The sequence below is a fragment of the Rhinopithecus bieti genome, unplaced genomic scaffold (genome assembly GCF_001698545.2).
Source record: "Rhinopithecus bieti isolate Rb0 unplaced genomic scaffold, ASM169854v2 scaffold_38728, whole genome shotgun sequence".
In the NCBI taxonomy this organism is placed as follows: domain Eukaryota; kingdom Metazoa; phylum Chordata; class Mammalia; order Primates; family Cercopithecidae; genus Rhinopithecus; species Rhinopithecus bieti.
Genome location: NW_016815936.1, coordinates 433,305 through 447,802, shown reverse-complemented (window position 1 = coordinate 447,802; position 14,498 = coordinate 433,305). Strand labels below are relative to the sequence as shown.

The 14,498-nt window shown below is 43.5% G+C and overlaps 1 pseudogene; it reads right to left on the bottom strand.

Moving 5' to 3' along the window:
• Positions 1–315: 315 nt before the first annotated feature.
• LOC108516609 (heterogeneous nuclear ribonucleoprotein A1-like) lies at positions 316–14,116 on the bottom strand (annotated as a pseudogene).
• Positions 14,117–14,498: the final 382 nt, after the last annotated feature.

Sequence of the window (14,498 nt, the reverse complement as noted above, 5' to 3'; positions counted from 1 at the left end):
ACTATTACATTTAGCTATTAATAGCTTGGGTACAAAAACAAAAAATCTACATTAAAACCCTTTGTTGGAATGCTTTATACTTTTCGCAGAACAGAAACTAAAATCACTGGTTATCTGATTAGTCACAAATGCAGTCCTTGAGATTTTTGCCCATACACATGAGTATTTGTCTAAAACATGTCTTATTTGTAGCAACTAGGCCCTGCCACCACTGTGCTTGGCTGAGTTCACAAATCTGTTGTAACCTGTAGCTTCCCTGTCGCTTCTCTGACTCTCCTCTCCTGCTAAGCTGTTTCCTGGCAGTAATGAAAATCTTCAGACACTGCCACAGCTACTGCTGCTATTGGAACTGGCATAGCCACCTTGGTTTTGTAGTTTGGCAAAGTATTGGCATCTACCACCATAGGGGCCAGACCTTCTTCCTCCAAAGTTTCCTCTCTTTATGGGTCTAAAATTTGAAGACTGATTGTTGTAATTGCCAAAATCATTGTAGCTTCCACCACCTCCAAAATTGCTTCCATCATTACCAAATCCATTATAGCCATCCCCACTGCCACCATATCCACCACCACCATGGCTGCCACCAAAGCCACCACAACCACTGAAGCTCCCTCCATGACCAAAGTTGTCATTCCTGCCAAAACCACCTCCACGACCACCACCAAAGTTTCCATATACACTTTGACCTCTTTGGCTGGATAAAGCACTAGCCATTTCTTGTTTTGACAGGGCTTTTCTTACTTCAAAGTTGCAGCCATTCACACAAGATGGTATTTCTGAATGACAATCTTATCCAGAGTCATGGTCATCAGAGGTTACAAAGGCAAAACCCCTTTTCTTGCCTCTGCTTCTGTCAGTCATGATTTTAATCACTTCAATTTTCTCATACTGTTCAAAATAATCTCTTAGGTGATGTTCTTCAGTGTCGTCTTTAAAGCCACCAGCAAGTATCTTTTTTACAGTTAAGAGGGCACCTGGTCTTTGAGAACCTTCCCTTGAGACACTCTCTTTGGCTCCGTGTTTCTTCCATCCACCTTGTGTGGCCTTGCATTCATGGCTGCATCCACTCCTCCTCCACAGTGGCATATATGACAAACCCAAAGCCCCTGGAGCACTTGGTGTTTGGATCCCTCATTACCACACAGTCCGTGAGCCTTCCCCATTGCTCAGAATGGCTCCTCATATGTTCATCAGTTGTTTCAAAGCTCAACTCTTTGATGGAGAGCTTCTGCAGCTGTTCAGCCTCTTTAGGAGACAATGACAGTGGGAAGAAGGACTTTAACAATATTTCCTCAGTGGCATCCACAGGCACAAAGCTGTTTCCCTTTTAAGTGGTAAATGGTAGACATCCCATGGGGAGAGACATGAACTACATACAGAGTAAAACCATTTGTACAAGGAAACTGACCCCTATAAATTAACAAGGAAACTAAATGAACCAGAAAGAACTTCCTATGTTTCCCCTGAGTTTCAAAAAGGAGTCTGTCCATCTGATACTAATCAGTAATAAATAAAATATTAGCAAATGGAATCCAGCACTTAGTTTAAATAATGAAAACTGATGTTAATGGCAGAATGGTTCCATATTAGGAAATGCATTAATATAATTAATCACATCAATATATGGAGAGATAAAAGGAAATGACAGTTTTGATCATGGCAGAGTAGCTTCCATTGAGTGACTGAGATACAACCTCTGACTGCAGTGAGCCCAAGGGTGAATTAGATGAGGAAATGAGACAGCAGTTACAGAAGAGCCTTTCCAGGCTTGTAGGAAATAGCATAGCAAAGAGAGAGATGGGGTAGGAGCATAAGACAGGGCATGGGGACAAAGGATAAGTTAGGGTATGTGCCTTTTCAAGGTTTAAATATTAGAACACATTTATAGCCTGAAAGATAGGTGTCAATGTTGGGGGAATGTGTCAATATTAAAAAAGGGGAAGAGAGGGGAGGGGAAGGGAGGAGAGTGAGGGGAGGGGAAGGGAGGAGAGTGAGGGGAGGAAAGGGAAGGGAAGGGAAGGGAAGGGGGTGAACTTTCCAACTCTCAGTGAGTCTGATAAGAGGTTAAGAGCACAAACTCCAGAGGCAGACTGATGGGTTTGCATCCTATCTCCATCATTTTCTAGCTGTGTGACCTTGGGCAAAATACTTAACCTCTCTGTGGGGCATATCCTCCCCTGTAAGGTAAAAATACTAATGATGCCTTTCTTATAGAGTTGCTACAGGATTAAATGAATTAATATTTTATAAAGTGCTTAGAACAGTGTCTGGCCATATCTGTCAAATAAAACAAATAAAATATCTGTCTTCTACTAAGTAATTATTTGTACTACTTGTTATTAGTACCACCAGGTATAGAAAATGTATTATTATATCAATTGTAGAATAGAAATTATTTCTTTCTGACTGGGCACAGAGAAAAGGATGGCAACAGGAATTGAAAAGATGCCAGCCAGATCATTAGAGGAAGAGCTGATATCAAGGGTTGCCCATGCCACCTACGCTCATCATGGAAGAGAGGCTGGGTTCCCCGGAGTGCTGAAGGCCGTGAGTCAGCCAGAAATCCCCAGATCCCACTCTGCCCCAGGATCATGTTGGCCATTGTAACAAGACAATGAAGGAGCGTGAAGGAAGAAGGAGGCAGAGCAGAATAAAGTGGTATCCGGGGTGAAGAGAGAGCCCAGGAGAAGAGCCAGGTGGTTAAAGAAGGACCTCCATGTTTGCTCCTTTATGCTTCCGTATTATTTGAATCTTTGATAATGAAAATGTGTCAATGTAATGTTTAGTCAGCTAAAAGAATTAATAAAGTACAAGATGTAACTATCCAGGAAAAGTGAGAAAGGGCACACAGGAAGATCTCCCTGTATTGTTTGGTACAACTGCATGTGAATCTTTAAGTGCCTCAATAGAAATTTCAATTTAAAAAAATGATAAAGAAGAGAGTGCTTGGGGGAAAAAAATCCCCACACTGTCTTCCTCACTGTGATCCCAGCCACCACATCAGAGGGACAGATGAGTATATATTTTATATGTAGAAATTAAAATTATGACAAAAGGCACATTTCTGTCTGTGTGCAATACGTCATGGACCAGGCAAAGAGACCAAAGCAAAGGATATTCTGATAGGCCCTTGACAGGGAAAGGCGGCCAATCAGCCCCTCAAGGGCCTGTGAGAATATCTTTTGCTTTGGCCTCTTTGCCTGATCCATGTTTTTGTTTCTTTCTTTCTTTCTTTTGTTTTGTTTTTTAGCTCAAAATGTTGATGTTGTCAGTGTGCTAAGAACTGAGCAGCCTGCAAAGGTGGACAAACAAGAGCCCAGTTCACAGTATCAACAGATGAACACATTTGTCATGTGTTCATGACAGCGCAACCTAGTCACAAAGAACAGGGGTTTTATTAAAAGGCAACCTTTAGATGCAAATCTCTCTACTGCCACTTACTACCTGTGTGGCTTTGGCAATTTTCTAAACCTCTCTGGGCCTCTGTTTCCTCATCTGTAATAATTAGACTATTACTGTATCACCTTATTTGGAAGAAGAAATATCAGGAGACTTCATGATAAGCTTGGCGATTAACATGTATGTCAATACTGACTACTCTCAAAACTTTTTGAAGGCAATAGTTAAGGAACAAAGGTTGTATTACATGCAAGCCCAAAGAAAACAGAGTAAGCAAAAGGAGAGAGTGGCATCAACAGTATTTTTAGAATGTAGAAAGTTGCTGAAGGAAAGTAGTAGACCAGACTGAATAGAGGAAGCTGAAACCTAAAAGTGTCTACTCAGCCTTTCTTGTAAAATCCAAGTATAAAACAATTAAAAGGTATTTTGGTAATCAAGTTTCTCCCTTTAAAATGGGACCTAAGACTCAAAGAACAGCCACTTGCTCAGGGAGACGTGGTAGCAAGAAGCAGAGCTGGAACTAGACCAGATTAGATCATGGCACGTCAGAGAGAAGCAGCAGTATGTGCAGAAATGTGGGAGCAAAGTGTAACCAGTTATATTGCAAACTGCAAGTCACTTCATTTGGCTGGAGTAGCAAGGGCATGAAAAATACGAAGAGCAAAGGGGCCTGACTGTACTGTGGACACCTGTTAAACACTGTGTTTAACCATTACTAGAACCCAACCAACAACCAACTCTGGAGTCTTTCTGGGGGAGCCTGAACAAGATATTGCAACTCCCTGAGCCTTCTTCCTGGTCTGGCTGCTGATGACCTAAATCAAATCCTAATGCTTTACCTTTAGGCATTTCTTCTTCCTTGACTTGGTATCTAAGCAGGAATGTCCAGTGCGCTGACCAAAGTCAGGATCTTCTGTTTTTCCTAGTCTGGGGCTATAGAAGTCTGCAAGAAGTTTACTGAGATGGGAAGAAATGAAGAGGGAAGAAAGGAACCAGCAGGAGCACTTCAGCATCTCCACAGCCAAACAACCTTGGCAGACTGTTTGATTTTTCCAGAAAGTATCTGCAAGGGCAGAGATGCACTACAGAAGACAGCGACATGAAGGAGGCCACTTTTTATATCTTGAAACTAGTGGAGGTTCAGAATGAATTTGCTGCTTCTCTGGCCCCAGGTGACAGCGCTGTTAGGAAGCCTGAATGGAGTTCAGCAAATCAATCTTGCATATTTTATGGGTCCTGAATGCTGCATTCCTGATGTTGATTACTGACTCCACCAGTGCAGGGGGGATTTGTTTTACGGTGATTTCAATTACAGATAACGGTTACACCCAGAATCACACAGCAGCTGCTTGTAAACCAGAACTTGATATGAACGCAGGCTGTTGAAGGCCAAAGGCTGCCCAGAACATGCTTTTAATTTAAAGCTGATGAGAAATAGCTGTTTCTAGAGAACGAAGTTCTGTTCTTTTCATGTTTTGTGTGCTTTGAATTCAGCATAACACAGAAATGAAATATGACAGCATTCATGCTTAATGCGCCTTTCTGGTTTTCTATTGGAGATAGCTGGGATTTTAATATTGTTATCTGGTGGGCAGAGAGAAATGACCTGGCAATCCTGACACCCGCAGCGTGGATTCTCTGCGTTGTAGAATAGTTTCCTGACTTGCTGCAAGGGACTCGGGAGGATGCCTATGCGTGACACCCGGAAACACTAGGGGGCGCTGCAGGGTGGCAAAGGGCCGTCAGGCATGCAGGCTGTCTAGGCAATGAAGGCCTTTTTCCTTATCATACTTGGCAACTGAAAGAGCCATCCTCTGCTTAAGCCACCAATGTGTGCGTAGCCAAGGGCAGCAGGCTGAGCATCTCCATTTGAGAGACCAAGTCTCAGGCAAGTGGTAGCCCCATCGCGGAGGCCTAGAGCATCACAACTGCAAAGGAGCAGGCGCTTAGTATAACCTGGCATTTCACTGAGGGAAAACTGAGGTCGTGGGGGCAGGTCAAGGTAATAGGAAATCGGAATCTCACCTTGTACTAAAATCAGACTTTAGTGCTAAGTTCAGAAACCCTTTATTTTCATTTTCTTACTGATTCGTCATATACCAGCGTCTGAAAAGGCAAAATGTTTGAACCTTCCATCTCTTACATTTTCCATCAAATCCCATCTTGAAGAATGCCACACTGTTAGGTTCTCTTTTCTGTTTTAAAAACCTGGTGGTGGTCAGCCCTGTAGCTATCCCGCCCCGGAAACAATGGTTTACAGTAAAGGAGAGTGACAGAGACTCAGCCCTGTCACCCTCCAGTGTGTGTAAGTGTACAGAACAAATTTGTTTTGCTGTGTCTACACTTGCATAGGTTTGACCCTGTGCACATAAGTCCTAACCCCTCCCAGCCTTTTTCTTTCTGGTACGAAGAGTACTCCCTGCATTTTCCATTCCACAGGCCTGGCATGAATCCCACACACTAATGTAATTAATTTTAATTTTATAAAGAAAAACAATGTATTGTTGAGATTTGTGGGGATCCCCATGGAAACCAGGAATCCATATCCTCACAATCCCATGACACAAATCAAAGTAACTATTTTTTTATACCTAAATGATTAGCACATAAGCCCCATTTATAGAAATCTCTCTAGCAAATTCCCAGTAATTGCTCCAGGCTCTTCCTCTCAGACTTCCTTGTCTGGCCAGACACAGCTGCGTCTTCTTCCTGGTCTGGCTCCTGATGACCACATCATCCCAACTTTGGGATGAGGACATTTTGCTTTTCAATTCCTCATTGCACAGCTGTGATGTTAACAAGATGGCACAGATTTAGGGAAGCATAAGTCTTCTTAAAAAGCAACCCCATTCTCCTGGAACTGGCCATTCCAAAGGCCCATGGGCTCTGCCTCATGCAGAGTGTGTAGAGAGGCTGGTCCTTGTGTACCTCTCAGCCTGCCCCCGATGGCAGGACCTGACTCATCGCCTCCACTAGGATGCTCCAGACATCTTCATGTGCATCATCTCGCAAGCCCCGCTGCACTCTTGGCCCCAGATTAGGAACATAGTCCTTCTATACCCCCTATCCAATGCCAGCAACTCTCCTGCTCTAGAATTAACTTCTTCCCAGGTTGACAGTGGAAACCTCTACTTTCTCAGAAAGCCACCCACAAGTGCACCCTGGAAAAGAAAATCATAAAACTCAACAGGATCTGGCTTTTTACTATAGCAAATAACAGTCCAAAGCTGGGCATGGTGGCTCATGCCTATAATCCCAGCAATTTGGGAGGCCAAGGCAGTCTGATGGCCTGAGCTCAAGAGTTCGAGACCAGCTGAGCAACATGGTGGAACCCTGTTTCTACAAAAAATTAACTGGGCATGGTGGTGCACACCTGTAGTCCAGCTACTTAGGAGGTTGAGGTGGGAGGATGGTTTGAGCTTGGACGGCAGAGGTTGGAGTGAGCAGAGATTGTGCCACTGCACTCCAGCCTAGGTGACAGAGCCAGATCCTGTCTCAAAAAATTAAATAAAATAACAGCCCAAGATCTATACCAATGGTCCAATCTACCCTGTCTAAGCTTGACCCTGGTCCTGTTCATACTCTTTCCTCACCAGAAAGAGATGAGTTCAGGCAGGTGCCCCTCTCGCCCTTATCTGGTTCTAGTTCCCTTCTTCTGTCTGCAGATGCCAGAGTGAGAACATGCATGTGTATTCTAACACTGGGTATGGGCAGGTCAAACCAGAGGTAAGAGCAAAACAGAATGAAACTGAACCAGCTCCAGCTCAGAGAGGACACACTGCCAGCATTACCAGCTTTCTTTTCAGAACAGAACACTCAGAATCTCGGTTTGTAGGACTTCCATTTTGTTGTTTGGTACATGTGGGAGCTTCCCCAAGAAAAATGAGGGTTGGTTTTATTTACCAAACATCTGCCATGGACTGAAAGGCCCCCCCAACCCCGGCCCACAGGAGGAGTGCTTGCGAAATGTAGGGAGGATTCTACCCCCAAAGACAAATTTGCAGTTTCATCAAAAAGTGTGGAGATTCTTCAAACTCCCCAAATGGCCGCCATCTCCAACTTCCTAAATAATTATATAGCTACCTGCCCCGACTTCCTGATGGATTCAGAGGATTCCCCTCAGTGCTAGGACATCAAACATGGATGTTTCTAGGCTTACTTAATCCACAAGGGGTTCTCTGGCAAATGCAGCTATGTAAAAAAAAAAAAAAAAAAAAAAAAAAAAAAAAAAAAAAGACAGGGACACAGCATGATCAAGTGCTTAAAGTACAGTTTTGGTAAATTGAAGCCTTTAGAGGAAAATGACATAACATGATGGCCTAACTTAGCACATCAGTTCTTTGAAAATGCTTCAATTTTTTCTTCCCAAATAAAGAAATAGACTTCCGCACCCAAATTAGTAAGAGATAAAAACCTAATATTCTATTATGAACAGCCAAAAAAAGGGTGAGTTCTGCATTCAACAATGCTCGAAATATTAAGAGGGCGCTTACTTAGTTTCTGGCATAGGAGAGTAGAATCTCACCACTGAGACCACACTACCCTGTGATTTGAGCCAAGGCCACCCTGTGAGCTCCACCTCTACTTCCTCTGGTGCCACCATTTCTCTGGGCAGCACCGTACTACTGGACATATCAGTGGCTCTGAAGGCCCCAATGCCAAGCCCAGATCCTGCTGCTCTCTGAGAGGTCCCTGGGTGTTCAAAATGACAAAAGATCATGAAAAGGTGTGTGGGGAGTGGCATGGTTTATATGCTCTTGGAGGCAGGGTTCATATGCTCTCAGAGGAGCCCAGAAACAATGCTCCTTGCTCACCTCCCTTAGAGACCCCTCCAGCAGCCTGCTCACCACAGACCTCAGTCGTCCATCAAACAGAGCCCAAGATCAGAGATAAACAAGGAAAAAAGGTCTTTTCATTGGATAACACTTGACGCTTCTCAAATTTGCCTTGCCTGGTTCCTCTGCCATTAGGATAAGCTCTCCAGGAGGCTCTTAGCACCTGGTGCAATGAGAATTTTGGCTGGCTCACCTCTTGATCTAATAGATACACCAACTTGTGCCTGATGCCCAGTGGGCATTAAGCTCCATGCCCCCCAGACATAGATGACGCACCAGCCTGGAGGGTAGAGTTACTAGTCTGCCCTGTGCAGTCATCCAAAATGTGCCCACACTCACTGGCATCCTGCTTCTCATTTTGGTACCCATTTCTATCTCAAGGCAAGACATCTGTTGGTGGAATTGACTATTGTTTAATGATAAGGTTCAGAACTCAGCAACCAGGATGGTGGAGAAGATGTCTGGCTACTGGGACATCAGCCAGCTGTTGAGACTGCATGCCTTAGGATCCTCTTCAAAGGGAGGATGAGAGCTGCTCATTCTCTTACTCCTCTCTACTGATTCTCTGTGAGCCACGACTTAAATTGGTGGCTGCCTTGGGAAGAGCTGAGATCCTACATGGATCACACATCCTATATGGATCCTCACCTATATGGTGAACTGAGCACAGTGCCTGGCACACAACAAGCCCTGACCCAAGCATGTCCACTCTCCAACGTGTCCATTCATCCAGAGAGCTCTTGAATTTCTTAAGCCCTCACAGGTAACATATACGTGCAGTCCCAGGCTCAAGGAACTTAGAATATAACAGATACACAGACAAAGCTGCAGAAACCCTTATTGAGATAAATATCAAGAAGACATCTTCAAGGAAAGCAACTTCCAGTGCAGTCAGAATATTCTCCTTAGTGCAAGCATAGCCAAGATTCTGGGCATGTGCTTTCAGACCCTGCTTCATCCATTTCTTTGATGAATTTAATTTTGCCCCTTTTATTGATGGGGTCTGGGTGCACTTTAGTTTCTGCCTGGGCTGACAAGGAAATGAGTCAATGAGGTATAATCGTCTAATAAAAAAAGTACATATGGCAGCATATGTTAGCTCCATAAACCAACAATCTCCATTGTAACCACTAAATGATTATTTCCTATCTTTCCTCAAATGCTCCATGGGGAAGCTCCCAGCAGGAGGGACAGAATGAGAGGATGGAAATCAGCCCTAAGTCAAAGCAAACACTCTCTTTCTTTGCTTCTCTTGCCAATGTCACTAAATTTATAGATGGCATAATTGGAAAGTTTGGCTTTTAGCCAAGTGTTGTTTTCTGAAGGGGCCAGGGGTGGGAGAGCCATAAAAATGTTAATTGCTCTACATGTAAGCTCAAGGCCAGCTGCCCTCTGCTCCTATGCCACATCAATCATTGCAGTCCCTAGTTCTACCCAGAGATGAGGCTTCCGTAGTAGAACTCCCAGTAAGAGGAATAATCCACACTGACCTCCTTAGGGGCCTGCAGCTCCGGACTACATGATTAACATTTACAATGTGGGCCTTATTTTATTTCCAAGGCTCTGGAAACTCCATTCCCCAACTCTGAAACTCAGGGTCACTCTGTTTCTGAGAGTGCAGAATGAAACAGTTTTGGACCTACTAAAGCAACAGTCCCACAAAGACAGAGACTCCCACCTGTCACTACTGGATCCTGAGCCCCAGGCACTGAGCAGAAGCACAGTAAATATTCATGGTCTCTCCCCTCTGGCTACTGCCTTCACTTCTTCCCTCGTCCCTCTACCCTCAGACAAATACAGAGAAACACAGATACACACAAAGACTCAGCCAGACACCTAACAGCACACATGCACACAACATAATACAGGCACACACACACATACACGTTCACATATACCCCTTCCCCCACTTCCTCATGCACACACACACAGAGGCAACTTAACCTTAATAAGAAAATGTAGGGCTAGAATCACCATTACTTATTTCATCAGTTTGACGCTCCACTTTGCTAGTGAAAATACAGCAATTTATACCGCGTAGGAGGTTGAGTATTTTGTTTCATTTATCTCCCAGCTGCATTGGCCTTTAGAGTTTTTCTAAGGCCAATCTCTTCATTTTAAAAATGGGAAATCTGGGCCCAGATGGGAAGGGGGGCTCCTTAAGTGAATTAGAGATGGTCAGGAATGAATATGGTTCTTTGTTTCTTAAGCTAAGTGGTCCCGAGTTCCTTCTCGTGATGTCTCAGCCATTGTGCCCACCTTGGTCAACCTGATAACAAAAGGGACTACCATTTATTGTGTCTCCCAGTTGCCAGACATGGGACTAGGCCCTTGGCACATGTTATCTCTAATCTCAATGTCAACACTTCAGGTTACATGTTATCATCTCCATCTCAGCACTGAAGAAACCAAGGTTCAAGGAGGCAAAATATTCAGATGAACCACATGAAACTGTCAATATTCATCATCATCCAACAGAAATGGCAAGTTAGTAATTTCCCACAAGCCTCAGAGCAGGTAAGTGGCTGAGTCACATTGTGCCTCCAGAACCCTTTCCCCTCTCTTGCAGCCTCCCTGGTATACAGACCAGGCTTCAGCTCCTCTGACCCCGATGCTGGCCTGTGAGCCAGGCCTGCACACTCTACCTCCTCACCTTGGCAGACCCTGCTCATGGACCACTCCATCACAGCTGTCTCCTGTCTTTCCTGTTTTGTTTTGTTTTGTTTTGTTTCTTTTTTGGAGACAGAGTCTTGCTCTGTCACCCAGCTGCCGTACAATGGTGCAATCTCCGCTCACTGCAGCCTTGACCTCCTGGTCTCAGATGATTCTGCCACCTCAGCCTCCTGAGTAGCTGGGACCTACAGGCATGAGCCACCATGCCTGGTTAACTTTTTAAAATTTTTTATAGAGATTAAGTTTCACTATGTTGCCTATGCTAGTCTCAAACTCCTGGCCTTTAGTGATCCTCCCTCTTTGGCCTCCCAAAGTGCTGGGATCACAGGCATGAGCCACCGTGCCTGGACTTCCCTGCCTTTTCTGATCTCAGCTTCCTCTGCTTTGGAACTTTTCCTCTCTCATCAGGACTCTGGCTGTTGCTTTGACTCTTCTTTTATCCATGAGGACAGCTTGTGCCCACACTGACCCTCCCCTGTCTACGCAGGTCCAGACAGTTTCTCTCCTTTCCTGGACTGTCTCTCCTGGACTGTCAGAGCCTCTTAAGCACTAATGCTTCACATTTTTGAAGTTTACTTTAAGCATGGACACTGCCTTGGCTTTAAAAATATGTCCAAGTGATTTGATATTCCAGCTTTCAAGAGGTGAAGTTTAACTCCCCTCCTTCTGACTGTAAGCTAAACTGAGTGATTCGCAGGCCCACATGGTGAGAAACTGAAGGTTCTTGCAAAGTCACGTGAATGCGCTTGGAAAAGGAGCCTCCAGCCTAGTCAAGCCTCAGAGACTGCAGCCCCAGTCAACAGCTTGACTTGAGAGATTCCAAGTCAGAACCACCCAGCTAAGTTGCTCTTGGATTCTTGACCCACAAAAACTGTGATTATTAAATGTGTGTTGTCATATATTACAAGTGCACTCCTTCACCAATTTTCCCTAATTACTCTCCACACAGCCTCCTGAATTAAAATGCGGCATTTATGTGCTCCCTTCCCGGTGTCCTTTCTTGCCAGGTGCCCATTACTTCCAAGACATAAGCTAATGGGTATTTTCAGACTAACTTGCTTTTAGTACCACTTAGCCAAAAAGCAAACAAACTAACGAAAAGTGAAACTACAACAACAAAATTTCCAAAGATATGATATCCCTGCCTAAGATGAGTATAAGAGCGCCTTCAAAATTATTTACATAGCTACAGCCTCACTCAAATAAATCACTGCATTGTTCTTGATCTCTGATGTTGAGCTATAAAATGAGAATTTTCCAGTCCACTGAAATACATGCTGACATTAAAAACATGTCAGAGTGGAGACAAAGACAAAAGACTTCAATGTCTGAAAATTAAGTTCAATTCTCAGGAGTGTACAACTTACCCTGTGTGGACAAATTATTTAGAACATTTATGATGGGATAAAATCCCACAATTGTGAATACTTAAGGTTCTCATGGGTTATTTGGTGGGCATGGAATTCTACTGAATAGAAGTTGATTTAATGGAATTGAACTTTAAAATCCTGTTGGGAATTCAGAGGCTTTTTACCAGAAGAGGGCTACTGCGATAAGGCAGCTTGTGTTTTCTTTAGACCACTTAGTGGATGGACATGGCATTTTCTCTCTCATTCCCTCTGCTCCTTCATCTCATCCCTGGCTCACACTCTCTCTTCTGAGTGTTAAGCCACTCCAGTCTTTTCAGAACAGTTAGGGACAAGTGTTATTACTTGTGTCAGGTCTACCACCCTGGGACCCAAGGCATTATCTTTTCCTTGTTTGTAGTATGCTTGCCATGTCTTTAAATTGACTTGGAACAATATCATTTCTAACCTTTAGAACATGGACAAAGAAATCAAGTGGAACTTTCCAGCTATTTTGCAAATATCTCATAGCAAATGGCTTTGGTTGTGGATTCCATCACCCCTCATTCTTGCTTGATTGTATGCCCCAGCTCTGCCTGCTCCCAAGTGAGCCCCTTATAGTTGTATGCATCTTCAGGAGTCCAGGATGCTGAGTGGGAGTATGTGTTAAAGATCTGCTCATCCTTGGAGCTGTTAGGCCTAAACATTTTCTTATAATAGGAGCACACTGAGTACACTGCCTGGCCCCAGAGTTTAGCCTCTATAGTTTGACAGACTCAAGATCCATGGCTACCAAGATGGAAGGTTGTCCTATAAAAGAGGTGACATCATCTAAGGTGAGACAGAGCTAAAGGAAGTCATGTGAAGTAGATAAAAGCAGACCTTAATTAGAGACAAAAATAAGCCTGTTAGATTTGCTTTTGGAATTACAGATAAGGGATTTCAAAATACAGCCTGTATGGGCTTCCTCCACTCGTCAATTCCACTGACTAAATGGATTTCTGAAGCAGCCAACTGGAAATGTAATCTGTATTTCAAGAAAGTAAAATCTGCTTTCATCACTCAAATTTGGCGGTTTAGTGTCAGCACACAGGCTAAAGCATGAAAAAGAGTAAAACAATTTGAGATCAAAGGCTTAAAGCACATGGATGAGAGAAAATGCAACTGGGCCTATATCAGGGGCTCCCTACAGTGTCCCAATTGTTAATAAACTCTGGAATCCAGCTGCGGGGTTTCAGTTTTGTTACGTAACCTTTCTGGGCCTCAGTTTCATCACCTGTAAAATGGAGCTGTTAATAGAATCTTCCTTGTAGAGTTATTATGAGGATTAAATAAGACCATATGTTAGAACAGTTCCTGGCACATAGAAAGCACTCAACAAATATCAGCTACTGTTGTTGACATTCCTTTTATGATCATCCCTTACTACCTCTGTAGGCAGAACCACCTGGGAGAGCCACATCATCAGAGTAGTGTTGCTGGGTGAGCGTGGGGTCTGCACGTAGGAATGAATCCAATGTTTAAAGACACAGCCAAGAAAGCCTGTTGCCCCATTTCTATGGTATGGGGCAGGTTTTACCATGGGGCCAGGATAGCCTGAGTCTGGTGAGGAAAGCTTCTTTCATTCTAATCAGATGAACACTGTTTGTGCATCTTTTTGCCTCTCTACTCTGCTTTTCTTTCCTTTTTAATAAATCAAACATTCAAGACAGTCTTTCTGAATGGAAAATCATTGTTTCTCCTTCAGGTCTCAATCTTTTTCTGTTATGACCAGGCTGCATTGATTGTAACATTTTCCTCTGGAGGGACTCTCTTACCTCCTTCACTCCCTAGTTCATGGTGGGCACTATTGCCCCCCGACATTCACTATCTTTCATACTGACAAATCTTTAGCCTGCAAAAAAAATTTTGAAAATCTGTAGAATTATCCAAAGAATTCAACTGAGATATTTCACAGGTTCTTCATAGTCTGGTTCAATAGTTCGTCTTCAGAATTTGGTGAAGGCAGTTTGCCCTGAGGTTTAGTATTACTGTTAATTCCTACTTAAAATGGAATGAGGGAGAGATCATCCATAATGACTTCTTTCTAAGGAGACTTGGAAATATATGATCATTATTATGTACAACTCTGCTAGAGCTTAGGCTGATCATGGGGCATCACAGCACAATTGCTCAAGGAATCATAGTTGAGATTAGCAAAAGCAATGGAGCAGCACCAATCATAAGAGCTTTAATTATTTTCTAA